At 44.7% G+C, this 23,952-nt stretch overlaps 1 protein-coding gene and 1 pseudogene across 1 annotated transcript in view; one reads left to right on the top strand and one right to left on the bottom strand.

Annotated features, from left to right (window-relative positions):
* Positions 1 to 23,952, bottom strand: part of TMEM132C (transmembrane protein 132C) — a 395,705-nt gene that overhangs the window by 209,393 nt on the left and 162,360 nt on the right. The gene's annotated exons all lie outside the window — the stretch shown is intronic.
* Positions 14,410 to 15,048, top strand: LOC130858298 (hypoxanthine-guanine phosphoribosyltransferase-like; annotated as a pseudogene).

The following is a 23,952-nucleotide window of genomic DNA, read 5'->3' as shown; positions in this document are numbered from 1 at the left end:
TCACTCCAGTTTAAGCATCACTATTCTAGACTTTTATGACAGGATGCTCTATCAGTGCAAAGAAGTCGTGTACTGAATCTGAGATGCCAATCAAATAGGCTGTTACTAGTAGCATCAGCAGTTTTCAAGATGACATGACCTGTGCTGGATCAAAGAGTGAACCCTAAAAGATATGTCCCCATCCCAGATAACTGTGAATGTGACCTTATTCGGAAAAAGAGTCTTTGCAGATGTAATGAAGGATCAAAAGATGAGATCATCCAGGCTTATGCAGGTGGGTCCTAAATCCATCAACAAGCATCGTTTGAGAGATAAACAGAAAAGAGAACAGAAGAAGAAGCCGTGTGATGACGGAGGCAGAGCCTGGAGAGATGCAGCCACAAGCCAAGAAATGCCTGGAGCCTCCAGAAGCTGGAAGAGGCAAAGGACAGATTCTCCCCTAGAGCACCCAGAAGGAACCAACTCTGCCCAGAACTTGATTCCAGGCTTTCAGCCTCCAGAACTGTGAGAGAATACACTTCTGTTGTTTTAAGCCGCCACATTGAGGGTGATTTGTTTCAGCAGCTCTCAGAAACTAACACACAGCCTGACCTTGTATACAACACAGAATCCTGGCTACATGAACCTCAAGGATAGTTGCACCAGGAGGCACAATTTTATAACTACAGGATGTAGGCTGAGAAAAGTTGTTTTTATAATCAGGTGTTCAGAGAAGAAGCTTGGGATGTTTGCTCCTATGTGAATCAAGGCTGCTACTGACTGAATGTCTGTGTCCATGCAAAATTTGTATTTGAAAGCTAACCCCTGGGACTTCCCTGGTGGCAGAGTTGTTAAGAATCTGTCTGCCAATGCAGGGGACCCAGGTTCAATTCCTGGGCCGGGAAGATCCCACGTGCTGTGGAGCAACTAAGCCCGTCCACCACAACTACTGAGCCCATGTGCCACAACTACTGAAGCCTGCATGCCTACAGCCCATGCTCTGCAACAAGAGAAAACACCACAGTGAGAAGCCCGAGCACGGCAACAAAGAGTAGCCCCCACTCGTTGCAGCTAGAGAAAGCCCATGTGCAGCAATGAAGACCCAATGCAGCCAATAAATAAATAAAAATAAATTAATTAAAGAAAAAAAGAAAGCTAATCCCAATGTGTTTGTATTTGAGGTGGGGTCTTTGGGAGGTGATTAGGTCATGAGGGTGGAGCCTTCATGAATGAGATTAGTGCCCTTATCAAGAGGCCCCAGCGTGGTCCCTCACCCCTTCCAGTCTATGTGAGGACACAAAGAAGACAGCTATTCATGAACCAGGAAGTGTGTCTTCTCCAGACACGGAATCTGCAGGTACCTTGATCTTGGACTTCTAGTCTCCAGAACTGTAAGAAATAAATTGTCATATAAGCACCTAGTCTGTGATATTCTGTGATAGCAGCCCAAAGAGACAAAGGCAAAGGTCAACTGCTGAGACTGATGCTTGTGGTCCTTTGACCCCTGTTCAGTCCCCGATCTGGGTGTCAGTCACAGACCTTCCTAATTCCCATATGGCATCATCCCTGCTTGAAATTCTCAGCAGGGCGGCAACACTAATCATTAACCCAGAGAATATGATGTAGAGAGGACCTGCCTTGTCACCATCAAAGCCATAGCCAGCTTTTCACCTGCACCAAAGTTCTCAGTCCAGACATGGAGGGAGAGCTGTCGAAGGTGGACTTTCCCAGGCTGCACAATGTTAACATGTAGAAGGTGGGGGAACCATTCACCAACAGCCCCCCTCAGAGTCCCTGCGTCATGGTTAAGGCTTTGCGGAGTCCAGAAATTAAGAACCATAGTTCCCTTTGATTAGCTGAATATTTTCCAAACTTATGTGGCTGCAGGTCCTTTCTGCCCAAGAACTGCTAGCACCCCACAAAGCTTGCACGTTATCTGGAAGAGACAGAGAAGGTCGAGGAGATTATACTGCTTTCTTATCACTGGCGTTACAGGTAGAAAGATGCTTGGGGCCACCAAAAGTTTTTTCATCTTAAATTTTCCCGTATCACCAAATGCCAGTCTACACACTGGTGTTGTGAACTGGCCCAGAAGCTTGTTAAAAACAGGGTCCCACTCTCCCCCTGGACGGTCAACCTCAAGATGCCTTGGACACACCAATGCCTTCCCTGGTGACTTGTGTGTGTGTCACTTAGGAAATGCCGTAGCTGGTGGAGAGTGGTATTTCATCAGTGTTACCCCCCCCCCCCCCCCCCCGCCCCGCTCCGCAGCCTACAGTTAATGTAGCCTGGTTGGATTTTCAGAGTACTCAAGACGCTGCTTTCCACACTCAACCAAATATTTCCAAATCTCCTAATATATTGTTGCCAGGAACTGAGCATTAAAGTGCCCTCTTTAGTTTTTATTTTATTTGTATTATTTGACAGAGGGCTTGCTTCAGGTCTGACACTTTGAGATACCAATTCATTTAATGTTCAGCACAGCCCAACCAAGAAAGGATTAACATTATTTCCATTTTGCAGACAAGATCAAGGCACAGAGAGGTCAAGTAGCTTGCCCAAGGTCACACAGCCAGGAAGTGTTGGCGTCTAGATTGCATCTCAGGTAGTCTGACCCCAGGATCTGTGCACACAAGCACTGTTCTGTGTGATGACGCTTCTTGCTTAAAATGTTCCTCCCTGGACTTCTCTGGTGGTGCAGTGGTTAAGAATCTGCCTGCCAATGCAGGGGACACGAGTTCGATCCCTGCTCCTGGAAGATCCCACATGCCTCAGAGCCACTAAGCCCATGCACCACAACTACTGAGCCTGCATGCCTAGAGCCCATGCGCCCCAAACAAGAGAAGCCACCACACTGAGAAGCCATTGCACCGCAACAAAGAGTAGCCCCCACTCACCGCAACTAGAGAAAGCAGCCAAAAAATAAATTAAAAAAAATTAAAATCTTCCTCCCATTTTAAACCTGTCTAGTAAAGATAACTTTTAAAACGCTTATCGTATATATCTCCCTTCTTCGCAGCAATGTCCAGATTTAGGAGCAGGGCTTGACAATACCCTCCCATTCTGTTCAGAAGATTGAAGACCAAGATTAAGACCACAGTCAGAATTAATCCTGTAAGCTAACCCCTCAGGCAGTCTTCCCTTCCAGATCCTCCAGTTAAAGCCATAGTATCTTGGCCAGAGAGACCAAACATACAAAATACAACATGAAGGAAATAATAGTGCAAGGTTTAAAGGAGGAGTTCTCAACTGAGGGTGATCTTGCCCCTCTCCCCCACCACCCCCGCCGGGGAACTCTGCGATATCTGGAGACATTTCCAGCCATCTCCACACTGGCATTTAGTGGGTAGAGGCCAGGGATGCTGGTAAACATCCTTTAATGTACAGGATGAAAAAGGACCCAGTTCAAAATGTCAGCAGCACCAGGCTGGGAAGCCCTGGTTCAAAGATTTCTTGCAACACAGTCCATTGCAGAAAAATCTAAGTATGGAAAAGATTTTTGACTATTTTTGTAAGTACAGCATACTGGAATGCAGCATACTCATCTGTTTATGTGTTGTCTACAGCTGCTTTTGCAATCTGATGGTGGAGTTGCCGTTGTGACAAAGACCTTCTGGTTTGCAAAGATAAAAACATCACATCTGGCCCTTTACTCCAAGGAAAAGTGCCCGTGCAATGTAAGGGGTACATCAAAATCTGAACACATTCCTCTTGCATAGTAAATTCAGTCTAATGGAGTCTGAGATTCCGCCCACACCTGCTTAGCTGGGTGTGGCTCAGGGTATCAATGGAATCTGATCAACTCTTCCACGGGTGTGTGATTGATCCATCCTTGCATTGCTAACTGCATTAGTAACTGCATTATTCCCCTTCCTCCTTTCCTCTGCTCTCCTGCATATTTTCCTTTCAAATTAGCCATTGTTGGAAGATTGGCTCGCCAAGAGTAGGAAGTAACAGAGAAGCTGGTGATTAACAAGCCATTAGAAGATGCTTTAGCTCCTGCCTGCACTAAAAAAACAAAGAGAAATCAATTAAGCTGGGCGGTAGCTGGTCCTGGGCACTCCATGAAATTCAGAGAGAAGGCAGCAAATGCTTCTCCTCTGTCAGAGTTCACTGGTTTGGAATCATCTGTCATCACCAGGACAGAGTGGCGAGTCAGCAAAGCCACTGTCTCTGCCTTGGTGGGTGACCTTTCCTCTTCTCGTCACCCGGCAAAAATGAAATGAATGACCACCGGCCAACCTGGCATCCTGCCCATCTGCACTCCACTCCAGCTTCTCAGAAGCTGGTCCTATCAGGGCACAGGATTTTTCAAATCAGTGCTTTTCCAGTGGCAGGCCATTCTGGGTTTTGAAATCAATTTAGTGGTTGTCAAGCAGCCTTTTAGAAGGAATGAAGAACAGGTAGAAAAAATATCAGTTTGTTACACAAAGCAAAAGTACATATTGTTTTGTGAAACTTGATTTTTAGATATAAACATGCACATACATACATATACGCATGTATGTGTATATATATATGTAAACACAAATACTTAAAGACATTATATAAGAACACATTATATATTTGTTTTGTACACTCATACTTGTATATGTATTCTGTCATAATATAACACGTATTTCTTTTTTTAAGTATTATTTGTAACATTTATTTTTAATTACAAGATATTAACACATGAATTTATTTTCTTCATAAAATGTTATAATATTTCTGACCGTCTCTTCTTCAGAGGTAATGCTTCGTGTTGGTTTGGTGTGGACATTTCCAGATGGTGTCTGATGCATTTTATTCTATTTATTTCAACCATTTTAAATTGAACTACATAGTTAATTTACAATGGTGTATTAGGTGAACAGGAAAGTGATTCAGTTATATACATATACACATATATACGTATATAATATATATATATTCTTTTTTAGATTCTTTTCCACTGTAAGTTATTTACAAGATATTGAGTAGTGTTCCCTGTGCTATACAGTAGGCTAAATTTGGTTATCTATTTTATATATAGTGGTGTGTATCTGTTAATCCCAAACTTCTAATTTATCCCTACACCCTACTATCCCCTTTGGTAACCATCAGTTTGTTTTAACATGTATTTCTGTGTATAATAAAAAATGGTTGAGAAATCCTGCTTTAAATGGTTTCTCTATTATCTGAGATACAAGTGCTTTTCTACAAAAGCCTTAAACTGCTGGGACAGAACTATGAAGTCAGGGAGATATATTTCCATTTCCTCCTGTTAGGAAACCATAGCCATTCGTTCCTTTTGCTTCTCCTACGCGGCTGATCTAACTTCTACCAAGAGGTCTCCTTGCCGATGACGGTTGAGTGTAATTCTTTGTGTTTCTAAGACCTAAGAAACCTGAGTATGAAGGGGTTAGAGAGAAACCTAGGAAAAGTCAAGTCTGACATTTCCCACACTTAGTCTTTTGAGTATCTTCATGATTTTGGTGAGACTATAACTCATATTCTATGATAAAATATTTTAACTAATTTTTATGTGTTTTTCCTAAGCAGTAATACCTGCACCGTCACAGATTTTTATGTGATAATTTTCCCCCTAATGTGCATACATCTAAGTACATAATTCCATAAATAAAACTGTTTATAGATCATCTAAAATAGGCGGTAGACCTAGTAATTTGGGAAATCTTGACCTTGCTCAGCTCTCCCCACTGATGCTCTGCTGTGGCATCAGAGTGACCGGGGGAGGGCTGGAGTGGGAGTCTGGGATTAGCAGATGTAAACTTGTATATATAAGCTGGATAAACAATAAGGTCCTACTGTATAGCACACGGAACTATATTCAATACCCTGTGATAAACCATAGTGGAAAAGAATATGAAAAAAATACGTATATCTATGTACAACTGAGTCACTTTGCTGTGCAGCAGAAATTAACACAACATTGTAAATCAACTGTACTCCGATAACAAAAATAAATTTAAAAAAATGCAAATCTGATCCGTCCCCTACTCCATCGCTTCCCTGTGTTCTCAGAAGGTCCAAGCCCCCCACCCACCCCACCCCTGCCTCACTAAGGCCCCCTCATCAGGGCTTCAGGCAGTGCCTCTAACTCACCATCATCCTTGTCACCCGAGACTGGTCTTTCTCTCTGGACCACTCTGCCCAAACAACACCTTCACCTTGCTTTCCAAATGTTCCCCTGAATAGCTGTGCCAGCACCCACTCAGCCCTGGACATCAACTAGCATCACATCAGATTCTCCCCTGCTCTTTGCTGTCTCCCTGTAGAGGCACACCCTTCCATTCCCACCCATACAACACCAGCCCAGTCCCCCTTGCATGCTACCATATCTGTGTGCCCATCAGACCTACACCTGTCTCCTCCATTGGACTGTAGCCTCACATGGTGATGGGTACACATCACATGTCTCTTGGATGAATGAAGAGATGGATGGATGGATGAACAGAACCAGGTGCATTTTTGCAGAAGCAGAAATGGAGGGCTGGGGAGAGCAAAGGCTTGTCCCTAAGGCATCACATCAGAGATCACAAATTAGAATCCAAATCTCGGCTTCTTATCCTGCTCTCTCCCCCACGCCACAGCTCTGTGCAGAAACCTAAAAAGCGTTCAGGCAAATCAGCCAGGAACCTATTCCAAATTAGCCCCAGGCCAGTGCTGGGAAGGTCTCTGCTCCCTCGGAGCCTAAAATCTCAGCCTGATTCCTGCTACTGAGAGGCTTAGAGGGCAGCCTGGAGCATGTTAGTTCCAGTTCACGGGATAACAACAACCGCGAGAAAGAAAGGCAAAGAAAACAAAACTTAGCTCAATTGGCTCACAATCCCCCGTAACAATCAGCCTCTGATTAGCCACCTCGTTAAAATATAAACTAATTTAATTCAATCATTTAAGCAATAGCCCAAGCCGGCACAGCCATTATCATCAAAAACTCCATAATGTTCACTCTCTACAAGACATGACAATTTGGCGTTTTTATTAAGAATATGAATTTCCTGCTGGTGCGGAGAAGAAAATCTCTGGCAGCTGCTGTTCTCCCATTGTCCCCGCATGCCAACAGCATCCTTTTTAATTTCCCAAACAAAGCGATTAGGGAAGAAGCCACCCAAACACACCCGGAGTACGAGATGAGAGCGGCTATAAATAGTTTATAAGCAGGATTTTCTTTCCAAATTAGTGATGTGTCTGATACTCGCATCGTAAATGCGGCAAACTCCCAATTAGATGGGAGATGGAGGGCCAGTCCACCTTCCCTGCTCCCATATCCAGAGCGTGGAATCTCTGCACATCTTTTGTCTTTTACTTGCAAACCCTCCCCTTCTTCATCATACTGAAACCCTACTCGTAATTCAAGCATCAGCTCAAGAGCTCTATAAACTCTTCACTGGTTTACCAGGGTGAATCAACGCCTCCCTCCTCGGGCACTTTTATGTCTTTATTTTCTTTCAGTTTTATTGAGATGTAAGTGACATGCAGCACTGTATACATTCAAGGCATACAGCATCAGCATCTGACTTACATCGATCACAAAGTGACTCCCACAATACGTTTAGTGGACATCCATCATCTCATATAGATACAACATTAAAGAAAGAGAAAATTTTTTTCTGTGATGAGAACTCAGGATTTACTCTCTGAAGAACTTTCCTATATAACATACAGCAGTGTTCATTGCATTAATCGTTCTGTACGTCAGCGGTCCCCAACCTTTTTGGTACCTGGGACTGGCTTCATGGAAGACAATTTTTCCACAGCGGGGGGTGGTACAGTTCAGGTTGATAATGTGAGTGATGGCGAGCAATGGGGAGTGGCAGGCAGATGAAGCATCTCTTGCTTGTCCACCGCTCACCTCCTGCTGTGTGGCTGGTTCTTAACAGTCCGAGGACCAGTAACGGTCCATTGTCCGGGGGTTGGGGACCTCTGCTATACATTACAACCCTCATACGTATTTATCTGATAACTGGAAGTTTGTACCTTTTCATCACCTTCATCTAGTGCCCCCACCCTCCACCCCTCCTCAGAACTTTTAGCATCCGTTTCATTCTATATGAAGCAGGTGGGTCAGGGCTTCCCAACCTGAACAGCTACCAAGGCTGGAAGGAAAAACATTAAGAAGTGCAGCCGTTCGGATGTGAGAAAATCCAGACCTGGAAGGGGAGTCAGGGGCCCTTGCTTCCAGCCGGTCCATTTGCGGAACACTCTGCACCTCTGTAAGATTTCAGAAAGGTAAATTTTCAAATGAAAAGTTGCACTGTTGGCTACAAAATGAATGACACGGAAACTTTATACAAGGCTAAACAAAACATTCTCGCAGGTCCAACTGAACAAGCGGCTGCTCTTTTTCCTCCCTCTGCTATAGGATTTTGCTTATACGATGCTTCCCTTCTAGGGCACATGGGCCCCTGCGTTTGTGGCTCCCAGAGGGAAGTCACCTCGTCTCCTTCATTTCTATCACCCTCTCTTCACAAATGATAGCCAGTTCTCCATGTCACTCATGCAGGAGGAAGTGTGGCTGGGCCCCTGTGTGTTTTCACCTTGGTAAAAGCGTAGCTTTTATATAAATATTGAGCTTTTATACTTCACATTACAAACAGTTCTGGGAATATGAGCTATGAGGGAAAACAATGAACGCTCAAATAAGGAAATAAAAAGTCCAATTTCAAAGTTATTTCTCCAGGGGTTGTTTCAATTGCCTATTGTAAGCTGTCTTTCTCTCTTCCTGAGACCAACGGATGCCTCTACCCAACCCACCTTTTAAATCTTTCCCCAAAGGAGTTATCTTTGATGTTAACGTAGGTTGCCCAGTTTCAGGATTTTATGCTAGAGAAGAATTCTCAGTGGCTCCCAACAAGTAACTTCGTCTGAGACTCTTCATGATGCTGGAAGACAGTTTGCCTGGCAAATGGTCACGGACCACCTGCTGGGTACCAGGCACTGTGCGGGGAGGGGCGGGGGGCGGCGGGGGGGGAGACAAGATGAACAGGCATCATCCCCTGCCCATCAGATGTCACAGGGTGGAGTGGACTCGTGGCAGAAAACAGAAAATATTATACAGAGTCATGGCTGTATTCTTGCGGAATGGAAGGAGGGACTCCCACCAGAACTGCCACCCCAAATGGGACAGGAAAACTGTGGAGAGTATTAAGCAGAAGGAGATGACATGTTCTGATGTATGTTGTATAAAAGTCTCCCTGGCTGCGGTGCGGAGAATTGATTACGGAGCTGGGTTGATGCCGGGACCCATCGAGCCATGTTGAGGTTGTCTGGGCAGGTAAGGATGCAGGCTGGGCAGAGAGAGATGATGGAGGAGGTGTGGGCTGGGGTCGGAGCTGGGATATATTCTGGAGTGGAGTGGACAGGACGCGCTGAGCAGTAAAGGGGAGAAATCCAGCATGACTCGTGGGCTTGGGGACTGAGCAAGTGGGCAGAGAGCGGTGCGTTCACTGAGATGGAGAATGCCTGGGTGGAAAGCAACTGCTGAGTTTTCGTTGTGCGGTGGAGTTGGCAGTGGGACCAGGGTTTTGCTTTGTGTGCGTGATGTGAGATGAATCATGGACACCTAAATGGAAGCCTCGAATAGGAGCTGGGATTTACAAGACAGGAACAGAGCAGAGAGCTTAGGAATTCCCACCACACGATGAGTACAGTGTAAATTCCTCTGCACCCTGCCTACTTTTCTAGTCTTCTTTCAACGCTCCAGCCACAAATATCCTTCTGTCTTTTGAATAAGCCAAGTTTTTTTTTTGTTTTTTGTCTTTCAGATCTTTATTGAAGTATAATTGCTTTACTATGTTGTGCCAGTTTCCATTGTACAACAAAGTGAATCTGCTGTATTTATACATATATCCCCATGTCCCCCACCCCTTGGGCCTCCCTCCCACCCTCCCTATCCCACCCCTCTAGGTCAACACCAAGCATCGAGCTGATCTCCCTGTGCTCTGCAGCAGCTTCCACTAGCCCTCTATTTTACATTTGATAGTGTGTATGTGTCAATGCTACCCTCTCACTACGTTCCAGTGAATGGGCCAAGGTTGCTCCCACCTCAGGGGCTTTGCACTGGCCGTTCTCACCCCCTGGTTCACCCTCCCCTCAGCTCTTCACACAGCCAGATCCTTTCCTGTTATTCATATTCTACTCAAATATCATTTGCTCAGGAAGAAGGTCCTTGAGAGCCCAATCAAAAAACCACTCTCACAATCCTACTTTCTTGTCTTCAAAAGGCTCACTGGTATCTGAAATTATCTTATGTCTACATTTGTTTACTTATTTATTGTATCTGTTTTGCTATAGGGATGTAAGCTGCCAGGAGAAAGGATTCTTGGACGGTCTTATCCACAGGCATGCTATTAAAACATCTAACGCTTAGTAGGTGCTCAGGAAATCTGTGCTGAATTATAAAAAAGCTTACATCATTATCACAGGTGCTTTTTTTGTTTCTCAATATAGACCACTGTATTTAATTCTGCTTTGGTAAACATTGATGCAAAGGGGGATCTGTGTTTATTCCCAGAGCTCCAAGGAAGTTAGACTGAAGAGTGAAGAAGACTTCCACCTTCTGCTGGACACATAAGCATCAGCGAGATGCTCAAAGCAGGTTGTGCTGGTCATCGGCTGGAACACTTCACAGGCAGCAGAAACCTTTCAGGTATAGTATGAAGCAGCATCCAAATAGCACTGAACAATCTAACTCAGACACCTTTTTATGAGTGGGTCTTGGGCCAGAAACTACACTACCCCTGGAGAATGGAATTTACAGACACAGACCCATGGGGTCCTGGCTTGGTGAGCAATGACTGGGCTGTACTTCAGCCCCCATCATCTCCTCAGTGGAGCCTACTTAAGCAGTGCACAACCTGTACAACTGTGCACAACAGTCCTGGGGCGTGAGAGGGGAGGTTCCTGAAATGAGGTGCAATGAAAATTTTGCTTCACTTTTTAGGGGTCTCAAAGAGACATTCTTCAGGCCAAATCCTCTCCTTAGACCTTTTCCTTTATTTCTTTTTTTTTTTTTTTTTTGGTGTGTGTGTGGAGGGGTGACTGCTTATCAATAGTCCATAGATCTATAGATCCTACCACTCCTCTTTGTTAATTATGCTCCTCCCAGTGCACAATCTTATGTTCCCAGTCTGGTCTCCTGTGGCATCTGAATGAAGAGAAAGAGAACATGTAGGAAAAGATTTTAGAATGTCAATTATGTCTTTTTTCCCTTCTAATTAACAGCTGCCAGCTTTCCTAGGTGAAATTTACACACAGAGAAGATAAATGGTTTTTTAATTTGGGTCACCAACAAGGTCACCACTAGCGCTATGTTATTGTTATTTTTTTCAAACATGCCTTCATTAACTGCCTCTTAAAAAAAAATAGAACAAAGAGGTCCAAGACGTTTGATGATCACACTTCCTCTCCCTAGCTGCCCATGTTCAAATTAAGGAACCACTGCAGGCTGAGACTTTGGAAGCCAAGGGCTGCCCCTGGCCTGCTTCCCTTTCTCTTTGGTAAGGGCTCCCTCCAGCCCACCCCACAATGAGATGCTACACTGTGAAAAATTCTAGTAGCAAGTGCCCAAGACCTACCTATGACTGAATAGACCTAAGTGGAGATCAGTTAGGGAAGTGGAAAGAGTGTCTGTGAACTTCCCTGACAAAGTATGGGCTGAATGAAAAACAGCAGCTCCCTCCTGGAAACTGGCTTTAGTGGACAGACTTCTGCTGCTTTAGCTGTCCAGCATCCAATCTCTCTTCTTCTGGCGATGCCTTTCATTGCTTTAGGGTAGCAGTCACCACTCGGTGTGGGTTTGCTAGGACTGATTCACTCTCCTGCTCAAAGGGTGGGCACAGCAGCCAAGACAGACCAAGATGGTTCACAGTGATATCGGTTCAGGAACAGCCCTGTGACCCAGTTTGGGACATTGAGAATCAGTCCCAGGACTCTGCTTGAGCAACTGGACTTGCTAAGTTGAAAGAATATAGATTTGAATTCTCTAGCTGCCTACCTGGCTACCCTGTGAGAATAGGCTGCCTAGAACAAAGCCATAATAGAGGAAAGCAGGGGTGAGAGCTGAACAGCAAGACAGTACATGTCCTAGTAACACTGTTACTGTCCTTTGGTCCAGCCATGCCTGAAGCTTGATCTATCCTACTTTCATGAACCACTATTTTCTTTTCTTATTTTCTCCCCTTAAGCCAGTTTAATTTCAGTTTCTGTTACCATAATTGAAATGGTCCTGACTGTGTATTATACCTGCAAGCAGAATTCACAGAGAAATCCAAATTTGGAAACTACTAATATGGGCCTTGACCAATACCCAATCTGCCCTCTCTGAGCTCCAGGGCCTATTTTTTTGATACTTGCTAGATAATACTCAGAGATGCAAATAGCACTGCAAATTCAAATAAATTTAAAAGAGAATTCTTTCCCTTCCCCTCAAAACTTGGCTTTATAATTTCAATCAGTGTCACCACTATCATCCAGGCTGGAGACATGGGAGTGTTCCTCTATCTTGCCACCCCTTTTAACACTAACATTCTACCACTGGCTTCTTTTTTTTAAATCACCATTTTAAAAATATTTATTTATTTATTTATTTATGGTTGTGTTGGCTCTTTGTTGCTGTGCATGGGCTTTCTTTAGTTCTATGAGAAGGGGCTACTCTTTGTTGTGGTGCATGGGCTTCTCATTGCAGTGGCTTCCCTTGTTGGGGAGCACAGGCTCTAGGCAAGTGGGCTTCAGTAGTTGTGGCACTTGGGCTCAGTAGTTGTGGCTTGTAGGCTCCAGAGCACAGGCTCAGTTGTTGTGGCACACAGGCTTAGTTGCTCCATGGCATGTGGGATCTTCCCGGACCAGGGCTTGAACCTGTGTCCCCTGCATTGGCAGGTGGATTCTTAACCACTGTGCAACCAGGCAAGTCCCCTACCACCGCTTCTTCTAACAACCAACAACCAAATCCTGGAGAGCCCAGCCCGTTCTCCCTACCCCAACTGTAGCGACCTCAGACTCTTCCCCGATCTCCCTGCTCCAGCCCCATGCATTCCATCCCTTTTCTATGCAGCTGCCAGGATGACTTTTCCAAAATGCATTTTTAATCACAGGATACTCCCCCGTTTAAAATCCCTTGTACCAATGACTTCTAGTGGTCTCAAATAATTCATCTTCTCTTTCTTTTGTAAGGCAAGACTCAATTTTCCCTGGGCACATGGCCTCCAGATTAAATGTAGACTGAAAACTACATTGCCCAGCCCCTCTGGCAGTTGGGTGTAGTCACCTGTCTAAGTTGTGGTCAGAGGGGTGTGAGTAGGAGTGATGATGGGCAACTTTTGGATGGTGCTCTGGAAACAGTGGTGGGATGGAGTAGCCCTGGACCCAATGGCACTGTGAGTATCTCTTCCCAACTCCACATTCATATTGGTGCCTTGAAATTTGCCACAGTGAGATATTTACAACATGGAAATTGGCAAAAGCAACAAATCAAGCTCTTCCACCACCATCTGAGATCCGGTTGTTAAATATTCACCAGGGCACCCCTGCTGTAAAGTGAAAGGGTAAACCTTCCTCTTCCCATTTCTCCTCCTTTGCACTGGTTGGAATCTCGGTGTGGTGACGGGCCATTGCGCTAAGGAGGGCAACACTCCAAGAATGGTGGAACAAGAAGTTAGAAGGCATCTGGGTCCCCGACACTGTGAAGGGATTATACAACCCTAAAGTGATGATTCCTGAACATTATGTGAGAAAGAAACAAACTTAAGAAAATAAATTTATATTTTGTTCTATGTTTTGTTAAATATTTCTGACAGGAGTATACAATGGTCTAACCATGTTGGAAAACTGTTTGGCAGTTTCTTAAGAAGTGAAACAGCTACTGACCCTATAACCCTGCAACTTCACTCCAAGATGAATGAAAACATACGTGCAGTGGACACAGGTTCGAGCCCTGGTCCAGGAAGATCCAACGTGCCACGGAGCAACTAAGCCCGTGCGTCACAACTACTGAGACTGTGCTCTAGAGCCCGCGAGCCACAACTATTGAGCCCATGAACCGCAACTACTGAAGCCCATGCACCTAGAGTCTGTGCTCCACAATGAGAGAAGCCACCACACTGAGAAGCCTGTGCACCACAATGAAGAGTAGCCCCTGCTCACTGCAACTAGAGAAAGCCCAAGCGCAGCAAGAAAGACCCAATGCAGCCAATAAATAAATTAATTAATTTAAAAAATAAATTAAAAAAAAACGCTTGCGTACAAATATTCGTAGCAGTTTGATGCATGATAGCTCAAACTGGAAACAACCAGGTGAGTGGATAAACCAATTGCGGCGTCTGTGTAGGATGAACTACAGCTCAGCAATAAAAAGGAAAGAAGTATAGATACATATAACAATACGGATGTCTCAAAAAAAAATTCTGAGCTAAAGAAGTGAGATAAAAATATTCCTTTCGCAGCTCCGTTATGGCGACCCGCAGCCCCAGTATTGTAATTAGTGATGACGAACCAGCTTATGACCTAGATTTATTTTGTAAACCTAATCATTATGCTGAGGATTTGGAAAAGGTGTTTACTCCTCAAGGACTAATTACGGACAGGACCGAACGGCTGGCTCGAGATGTGATGAAGGAGATGGGAGGCCATCACATTGTGGCCCTCTGTGTGCTTAAGGGGGGCTATAAATTCTTCGCCGACTTGCTGGGTTACATCAAAGCACTGAACAGAAATAGCGGCAGATCCATTCCTAAGACTGTAGGTTTTATCAGGCTAAAGAGCGACTGTAATGACCAGTCAACAGGAGACACACAAGATGATCTCTCACCTTTAACTGGACAGAATGTCTTGATTGTTGAAGATATCACTGACCCTGGCAAAATAATGCAAACCTTGCTTTCCTTGGTCAAGCAGCATACTCCAAAGATGGTCAAGGTTGCAAGCTTGCTGGTGAAAAGACACCTCGAAGCATTGGATATACACCAGACTTTGTTGGATTTGAAATTCCATCCTATTGTAGGATATACCCTTGACTATAATGAACACTGCAGGGATTTGCATCATGTTTGTGTCATTAGTGAAACAGGGAAAGCAAAATACAAAGCCTAAGATGAGAACTGAAGTTGAGTTTGGAAACATCTGGAGTCCCATTGAAATCACCAGTAAAATCATCAAATGTTCTAGTTCTGTGGCCAGCTGCTTAGTAGAGCTTATTGCATGTATCTTCTAAGAATTTTATCTGTTTTGTATTTTAGAAAGGTCAGTTGCTGCATTCCCGAACTCTTTTCTTTGCACTATGAGCTTATAGACTATCAGTTCCCTTTGGGTGGATTGTTGTTTGACTTGTGAGTGAAAAATCTCTTCAACCACACCACTATTGAATGAAAATATTAAAATTGTATCTGTAAGAAACATTTGAAGAGAAGAATATACTATTTTTTAAATTGGTATTTTAATTTTTATATATTCAGGAAAGAACAGAAGCTATTGAATACTGTTATTTTACGACCGTGTGCTTAGGAAAGTAAGAAGCAGTCAGTTTCATATCAGTGACAGCATTTAGAGGTATTGCTATGTTGGATAAATCATATGTCCTGGAATTATTTTAGTAGGTTTCAGTAGTATTAACTGTATTTTCCCACTTGTTCAGATTATTTCTGATGAATCTTTCTCAATAGTTCATTTGAAATACAGGTCAGTAGATTCCAAAAACCTACCAGTTTTTGAATTCTTCAATGTAAAAATCCTTAAAATAAACGCTGTCTCTTTAAATGAAAAAAATATTACTTTTAAGTCCATTTACATGAAGTTAAAGAAGAGGCATCACTAATCTATGGTGATACAAATCAGAACACTGGCTGCTTCAGTACATGGGGGAGGGGACTGCCCAGGAAGGACCACGAGGAAACTTTCTGAGATGCTGAACTTGTTCTATGTCTTGAAAGAGGTGTGGGGTTCACAGGTGTACACATGTGTCAAAAGTAATCACACCACAGAAGTAAGATCTGTGCCTTTTAATGTGTGCAAATTATGTCCACACTTCATAAAAAGGAAAAATAGGAAACATAGAAAGCATAAGAATGCCTGTTCACTTCATAAAGAAAGAAGGAAGGAAAGGAAGAAAAACGGACAAAAGGGGGAAATATTTTCCATGCAAATCAAACAATCATATCTGGAGACTATGTTGGGCCTCAAATTTTTGGTCTTTAGCATCTACCAAGACCAAATTTGCAAAGATTCTGGTGTTTTCTGAAACAAAGAGAGTTATAGTTCCCCAAAAGGCACACGTGGTGTGCAGGCTGCCACTCTCTTCCTGGTGCATGGCTCACATCAGCAGTCAATGCACCCTTGTCCCCTCCACTTGGGCCTCAGAATCCTTCTTGACACATCATTCCAGGCACTCGCTGCAAATAGATCAAAGCTGACATATTTGCCAGCCTGGACCAGAAACATGAGCTCACAGAGATAGGGTACCATCTTGACTGTTTGTGTGTGTTTATTTATTTATTTGCTTGTTTGTTTTTGGCTGCATTGGGTCTTCATTGCGGCATGCGGGCTTTCTTTAGCTGTGGCGAGCAGGGGCTACTCTTCGTTGTGCTGCTTGGGCTCCTCATTGCGTTGGCTTCTCTTGTTGCAGAGCACAGGCTCTAGGCACACGGGCTTCAGTAGTTGCAGCACGCAGGCTCAGTAGTTGTGGTACACAAGCTTAGCTGCTCCACGGCATGTGGGATCTTCCTGGACCAGGGATCGAACCTGTGTCCCCTGCATTGGCAGGCAAGGATTCTTAACCACTGCGCCACCAGGAAAGTCCGACCGTTTGTGCAGTGCTGAACTGATACAGCAATAAGCATCCTCAAGCAGCCGCAGGGGCTAGAGCATGAGCTCAGCTGGGCTGGGCTGGCCTGACACCTGCCCCATTGCCTGCATGTCCCCCTCTGCTGTCACTCCCTAGTCCCTGCACGTTTTTTCTTTGTTTCCTTTCCTTCTGTCTTCTTCTCCTTGGCTTCGTTGTCTTGGCTTTTGGTGCCCAGGGCAGGAAGCACACAAAACCTACCATTTATAAGCACCAGTAAAATGGAGGTCATGTTTACTCATTCCCCGCAGAACAAGATCTTCTATTCCTTCTTTGCTGATTAAAATGACTTGATGGTGGAAAACCTGCTCCACCTCGCAGTGTAATTAACCGGCACCATCTCACCAGCAAGTTCACAGTCACATAACATCGCATCTCTCCCAATGAATGATAAGTCTGTCTCGATCTTTCCTACTTACTGGCTTCCTTGTCATTTCAAGGGACCAGAATGCAACCTTTATGGGTAAGACGCCCATATTCCCACCCCGACCCCAAGCCTGCCAAGCGAGGTGGATGAACCATGTTTCCACGTCTGGTGTTTCTGAAATTAGCCGCCTCTATTCGGGGAGAGAGTCTGGGTCTGGAGCGGCGCTGAATTCAGATGGAGATCTAGTCACTGCAGACCCACTTAATTGAATGTGACAGCCGTGATTTATTTACTGAGCAACTCTTTGCTTCGAGCTATAATCACACCTAAGTCTCATCTTATCTCAAACTTACTTGGAGTACCAAAAATTCAGATTTTTCCTGATACTCTGTAGTCACCGTAAAAGCAGGAGAGGAAAGGCGAAATACCACAAAGGGACTCTGGTTAAAAAAATTCAGTTCTGGAACTTCCCTGGAGGTTCAGTGCTTGAGACTCTGTGCTTTTGCTACAGGGGGCATGAGTTTGATCCCTGGTTGGGAAACTAAGATCCTGCAGGCCATGCAGTGCAGCCACACACACAAAAAAAAATTGAGTTCCATGGCTTCAAGTTTCTACCTTTCCCAGTTACATGCACTGGGTCAGTGCGTACAAGGAAGAAGGCACTCTGCTTACAACATCCCTGCTCTGCCATGCAGGGAGGCAAGTCACCCCGTCTGCTCTCTGTCTGGAGGCCAATTTCAAAAGGAGACAGAATCAGCTGCCTTCTTCAGGGACACTGGAGACCCCTTTTCTACTTGGGTCAACCTGTCCTGAGGATGTAGCAAAAGCCAGGGGACATAATTACTCAGGCACGTGCCAGAAGCCAGGATATCTGTTTGAGCACAAACCTCTTTTTTAATATATCTGCCTACTGCTGGTTTTATTATCCTGTTTGGAGTTGAAGCTGCACATGGAGGAGAGAATGAATAAGAGCATTTAGTGCCCCAGATCCCTCGGTCCATTTTTCCATAAGAGCAAACCAGAAAGTTCCCATATCCCCTCCTTGCTCTCTTCAACCACGTGCTAATCTTACTGAGATGCTGTTAGAGTAGGTGTGGAATCTAACATCAGCCTCCACACGTGCTCCAGTGTAGGGCTTAGTACACTTTTTCTGGAAAGGGCCAGAGAAGAAATAGTTTAGCTCTTGCAAGTTGAGAAGCAAAATTGAGGGTACTATGTCTGGTCTCATAGAATAAGAAAGAAAACAAACTTCCACCAAGTTTTTCTTGAGGCTGTCAAGTTAGAGCTGCATCATTGTAATTAGCAGTGCCCTGAGCCCCAGTGGGAAGAGATGAGAGCCTCATGTGGGATCTTCTGCTGCTACCCTCCTCTGTCATTGTAACACGGAAGCAGCCACAGGTGATGCAGAAAGGAAGGGGCATGGCTGGACTCCAATGAAATTTCATTTATGTTATTGAGGAATAGGAATTTCATATAATTTTCATGTGTCACAAGCCATTACTTTTCTTTGAATTATTTTTCAATCATTAAAAAATGTACAAACCAGACTTCCCTGATGGTGCAATGGTTAAGAATCTGCCTGCCAGTGCAGGGGACACAGGTTTGATCCCTGGGCCAGGAAGATCTCACATGCCGCGGAGCAACTAAGCCCAGGTGCCCCAACTACTGAGCCTGCACTCTAGAGCCTGCGAGCCACAACTATTGAGCCCATGTGCTGCAACTACTGAAGCTCACACACCTAGAGCCTGTGCTCCACAACAAGAGAAGCCACCACAATGAGAATCTCTCACACCGCAACAAAGAGTAGCCCCTGCTCGTCACAACTAGAGAAAGCCTGTGCACAGCAACAAAGACCCAATGCAGCCATCAATAAATAAACAAATAAACAAACAAATAACAAATATTTTTTTAAAATGTACAAACCATATTTAGCTTCTGGGCTATACAAAAATAGGTGGCAAACTGGATCTGACCCTCAGGCTATAGTTTGCTGACCCCAGAGAAGTTTGAACTTCCAGATCCAGAATTAGCTACTTTTACATCAAGCGACACGTCCTGAGAGTTGCAGGACTGTTTCGTTTGGTTGATTATTTAAACTTTGATGGGAGGGAATTCTATTCAACTTGGTGGATGTCTTCCTGGCTCTTGCCTATGAGAGACCAAGGAGGCTGGGATGGATGAGACCCAGCTCCCATCCTCGGGGAGCAGCATCGACCGTGGGTGACGTGTGGTGTGCCCTCATGAACATGAGACTGTTTCTCACTAGGATTCTCTAAGAGCTTTTCTTGGGATGAGAGCGCATGATTCAAATGGACAAATCATTTTAGGTGAATCTCTCAACAAAAGAGAAAGACCCTCAGAGCCTGCAGCAACTGCCCAGATCCTGGAAGAGGTGGGCATGGTCACAGAGAAGGAGACAAAGGTGTAGGACCAGATGGGCTCCAGTTAATCAATATTTGGAGACTAAGCAGAGATTCATGGAGCTACTGGGGGGAGCACCTTTGCTGTCGTGGGATGCTACCCTTCCCTCCCCCCAGTGTTTCTCCCATGTTCCCTCTGACCACTCACAAGTAATCCTAGAATTGTTAACAGTCCTAGTTACCTCCACTGACAGATGAAGTGCTTTACCTCGGGAGGGTCATGCCCACCTTGAGTATCTCCTGGATTACAAAAATGATATACAGATACAGATGCTATGATTAAGCACCTGTCTTTCAAGTATGGGCAACTCATTAAATACCAAGACCCAGTGAGGAGCAATCATCTCAGGTCTACTGGACACAGCACACCTGCTACCCTGCTGATAAATGTGGAGGACTCGACACATTTATTTATTTATTTGGCTCAGATTGAATTTAGACCAGATGAATCGTCTCCTTTTTTAAATGAATTCTACAAATGTCAGAAGGTGGAAGGATTCCGTGGGGTTCCATTTCATATTCATTTAGTCCCACGTTTAAAATAGAAAACAGTTTTCTTTTAACCACCTTGACCTAATTTTAATCTTCCACCCAGCAATAAATGTATCATTCTCAGAAATATCATTTAACCCTGGGAGGAAATGCTTGAAAAACTATGATTGCATATATCTATAACGTTTTATATCCTAAGAGCTCCAGGCTTCCTACAAAGAAAGTCGTAAGTAGGCAAAGGACCTGTGGGCATTTTAAAACATCAAAGCAAAACAGAGCAGAGGGGAGATGGGAAGATGAACAGAGATGGAGTTGGAGGTAGGGAAAGAGGAGGAAGAAGAAGTTGGAAAACATCCAGAATGAAAGAAAGACAATGGGGGGGGCACTTCCCTGGTGGCGCAGTGGTTAAGAACCCACCTGCCAATGCAGGGTACATGGGTTCAATCCCTGGTCCGGGAAGATCCCACATGCTGTGGAACAACTAAGCCCATGAGCCACAACTACTGAGCCCATGTGCCACAACTACTGAAGTCAATGCACTTAGAACCTGTGCTCCACAACAAGAGAAGCCACAGCACTAAGAAGTCGCGCACCACAACAAGGAGTAGCCTCTGCTCGCCACAACTAGAGAAAGTCCGCATACAGCAACGAAGACCCAATGCAGTCAATAAATAAATAAACAAGTAAATCTATTTAAAAAAACAAAGACAATAGGGACATGGAAACAGTACCTTCAAATAACAACATTCCCCTTACACCAAGTCTACCACTTTGATGGAATTAGGGTGACAGGCCAAAATCTGGAAGCCCAGTGACCACGGCCTGGGCAAAGACCACCATTGAGATCTGCAGTACACCCTGTAAAAGTAAGAGTCAGTTGACCATTTTCTCCCACTGACTAGTGTCAGAAGGGTGATATATTTAGGTCTGTTTGCCAAGGTGAGAGTGATGTACCCAACTCACATTGGTGTGACAAGTGAAGAAGTGTATTACCTCCAAGGATGAGTAGCTCAATGGTTTCAGAGTTGGCTGCTCTAGAGGCTTAGCCAATTACCAAGGACTCCTCTTCCTTTCTTCTCTCCTCTCTGCCACACTCCACACTGACTTCATCCTCAAGCTGGTACACAGATTACTGTTGAATTCTAGGTGTCACATCAGACACAGTGATGCCCAGGGAAAGAGAGGGAGCTTTCTCTCAAGGGGCACAAATGGGGACCCATATCTGTTCCTAAATCAATTAGTGGTAAAAGGCATGGATTTCTCTTAGACCAGGTGTCAGAGTTTTCAGCTATGGCCCCACATTATGCGACATCCCCTTCAAAAAGAGGTGATTGCGGCAGGGGTGGTTCAGTGGTTGAGATTCTGCACTTCCACTGCAGGGGGCACGTGTTCAATCTCTGGTCGAGGAACTGAGATCCCACTTGCTGCCTAGCGTGACCACCCCCCACCCCCAAATGTGTTCTGAGAATCACTAACTATCTGGGAAAACAATAAACAAAACACTAAGAAAAAGACAGGGGTCTATGGCACTCTCCATGAATCTAGCTGGGCTTGTAATAACTTCAACCAATAGAGAATGGTAGAAAGGATGCAGGTAAATTCCAAGGCTAGGTGTCTTGGAATGCTTTCTCTAAAGGAAGCCAGCTGTCCTGTAGGAATCTGACTACCCTGAGGCTACCATACTGGAGAGCTCACTTACAGGTCTGCCATGGACAGGCGGGCTAAGCTTCCAGAAAATAGCCAGACAATGGCCAACTCCCGGCCATTTGAGTGCACCATCTTGGATGCCTGGCCCAGTAGAGCTCTTAGATAATTTCAGCTCCAAGTGACATCTCTACAACCTCATGACAGACCCCAAGAGAGAAGTGCCCAGCCAAGCTCTGTCCACAAAACTGTGAGTCAAATAAAATGGTTGTTCTAAGCTTCAAAGTGGCAGGGTGATTTATATTATATATAATGATAGTAACCAAAAAACCAATCACATCGACTTCTGGAGCTGGGGGAGGAATCGACATTCCCTCAGGCACATGGATGGCTAAGAAGGGTGAACATAAGATCCTGAACTAAATCAGGAATCTGCTGAGACTGAGGAAACGGATGCCGGGGAGGCAACCAACAGTAATTTCTACAACTTTTTGAAAAATTCAATGCATTAACCTCCCGTGAGTTAATTCGTACAATGCATTAAGCATGCTGCCTGGCATGTAATAAAAACTTGATAAATGATAATTATTTCCATTATTATTCTACGAGCAAACGTACTTAAGCGTTTCTTATATACTTTCCCAAGGAGTTCACAAGTTAAACCTAGTTATCTTGTCTGCTTCCTTGTTGATCGAGATGGGAAAATATATGCAGAGGCTAAGACAAATAAATCTTCCTTTCAAATAAAAAGGACCCTATAGCTAAATTTTTCTCATTTAGTTCTTCGTTTCTCCTTCGCCAGCTCCGGACTCAAGGTCTTCACACATTTTCCTCTACTTTTTTTTTTTTTTTTTTAATAGCAGTCTCTCCCCATACTGGCATTTTTATCAGCTCTAAGTACCAAGGTGTTGAACCACGTCATGCCAATCTTCCCATCTCTCTTGGTTTCCTGTAAATGGCCAAAAAGCCAAGTCTCCTCTTTTTTTAAAAAATCTTTTGGCTGCGCCACACAACATGTGGGATCTTAGTTCCCCGACCAGGGATGAAACCCGCACCCCCTGCATTGGAAGCGTGGAGTATTAACCACTGGACCACCAGGGATGTCCCCAATTCTCCTCTTCTTCCTTTTTATTTGAAACAGCCCCAGTTGCTGAGGTCTGCCCCCCAACACACACACACACACACACACACACACACACACACACAGTAGTAGCAGCCAAAGTTATCCACCTTTTCCTATATGCTTCCTGACTTCCTTGGCACCCGTGGACTTCTGATTTCAGAGGATGGATTCTTGTACATTTCCACCCAATGAGGCTGCCTCCTGTATTTCTGTAATGAGGCTTTGTAACTCTCCCTATCAGGAGTCAGATGCCCTCTCGCCCTGATTCTGCGAGGGCTCAAGGACTGGTTTTGAGCCTGGCAACTTCTCATTTGTTCTCTTGACGTCCTGAGCTGGCACGTGAAGAATCTGGAGAGACCACACAGAGGGAGGGAGACTCGAGAGGTTGAAAGAGGACAAGGAGACAGTAGTCCCAGTGGAGGGGGCAGACAGAGGGGTGAGGCCATCTTAGAGTCTGCAGCCCAAACCACAGCCGCATTGAGGCAGGAGACGGACGGGCCCCAGGCTGAACATCTGGAGTTGTCCCCTGTTGACAGACACTCCAAGATGAAGACAGAAGAGGCTGAGCCCTGCCCAGAAAAGAGACCACATATTTCTCATTGTCAAGGTCAAGGAGACCTTTCTGACTATACATGCCCAGAAAAGCTCCTGGGAGGTCAAAAGGGGGAGCGATGTCAACCTACCCAGAGGCCTCTTCGCTAGAATCCGTCTTGGCTAAGAGATGTGTGTGCACACAGGAGAGGACCCTGAGGTAAACCAAATATGGACTCAGAACCAGGCAAAGCAAGATTGGCCAAAGGAAACCCAGAAGAAATGCCCCATAAGTGATTTAAACCACCAAGAGGGTGCAATTCTCTCCATAAGCCCGCCCACGTGTCTATCCACATGTACTCTTTTTCCTCCTAATAAACACTTTACTTGTTTCACGACTTCCCATCTCTGTGGGAATTCACTTCTGCAAAGCCGAAAGGCCAGGGCCTTGTCACTGACCACTGGTCTAGTTGCTAGAACTCAGTGCTATCCCTGCTGTGGCCTGACCTCAATCTCTGGCTGGGAACCAAACTCCTGCTTCAAGTCCCTGTAGGCCAAGGCCACCCGAGATCAACATGGGGAA

This window comes from Hippopotamus amphibius, chromosome 8, assembly GCF_030028045.1.
Source record: "Hippopotamus amphibius kiboko isolate mHipAmp2 chromosome 8, mHipAmp2.hap2, whole genome shotgun sequence".
In the NCBI taxonomy this organism is placed as follows: domain Eukaryota; kingdom Metazoa; phylum Chordata; class Mammalia; order Artiodactyla; family Hippopotamidae; genus Hippopotamus; species Hippopotamus amphibius.
Note: the sequence above shows the minus strand (reverse complement) of the source record. Positions and strands in the feature narration are given on the sequence as shown.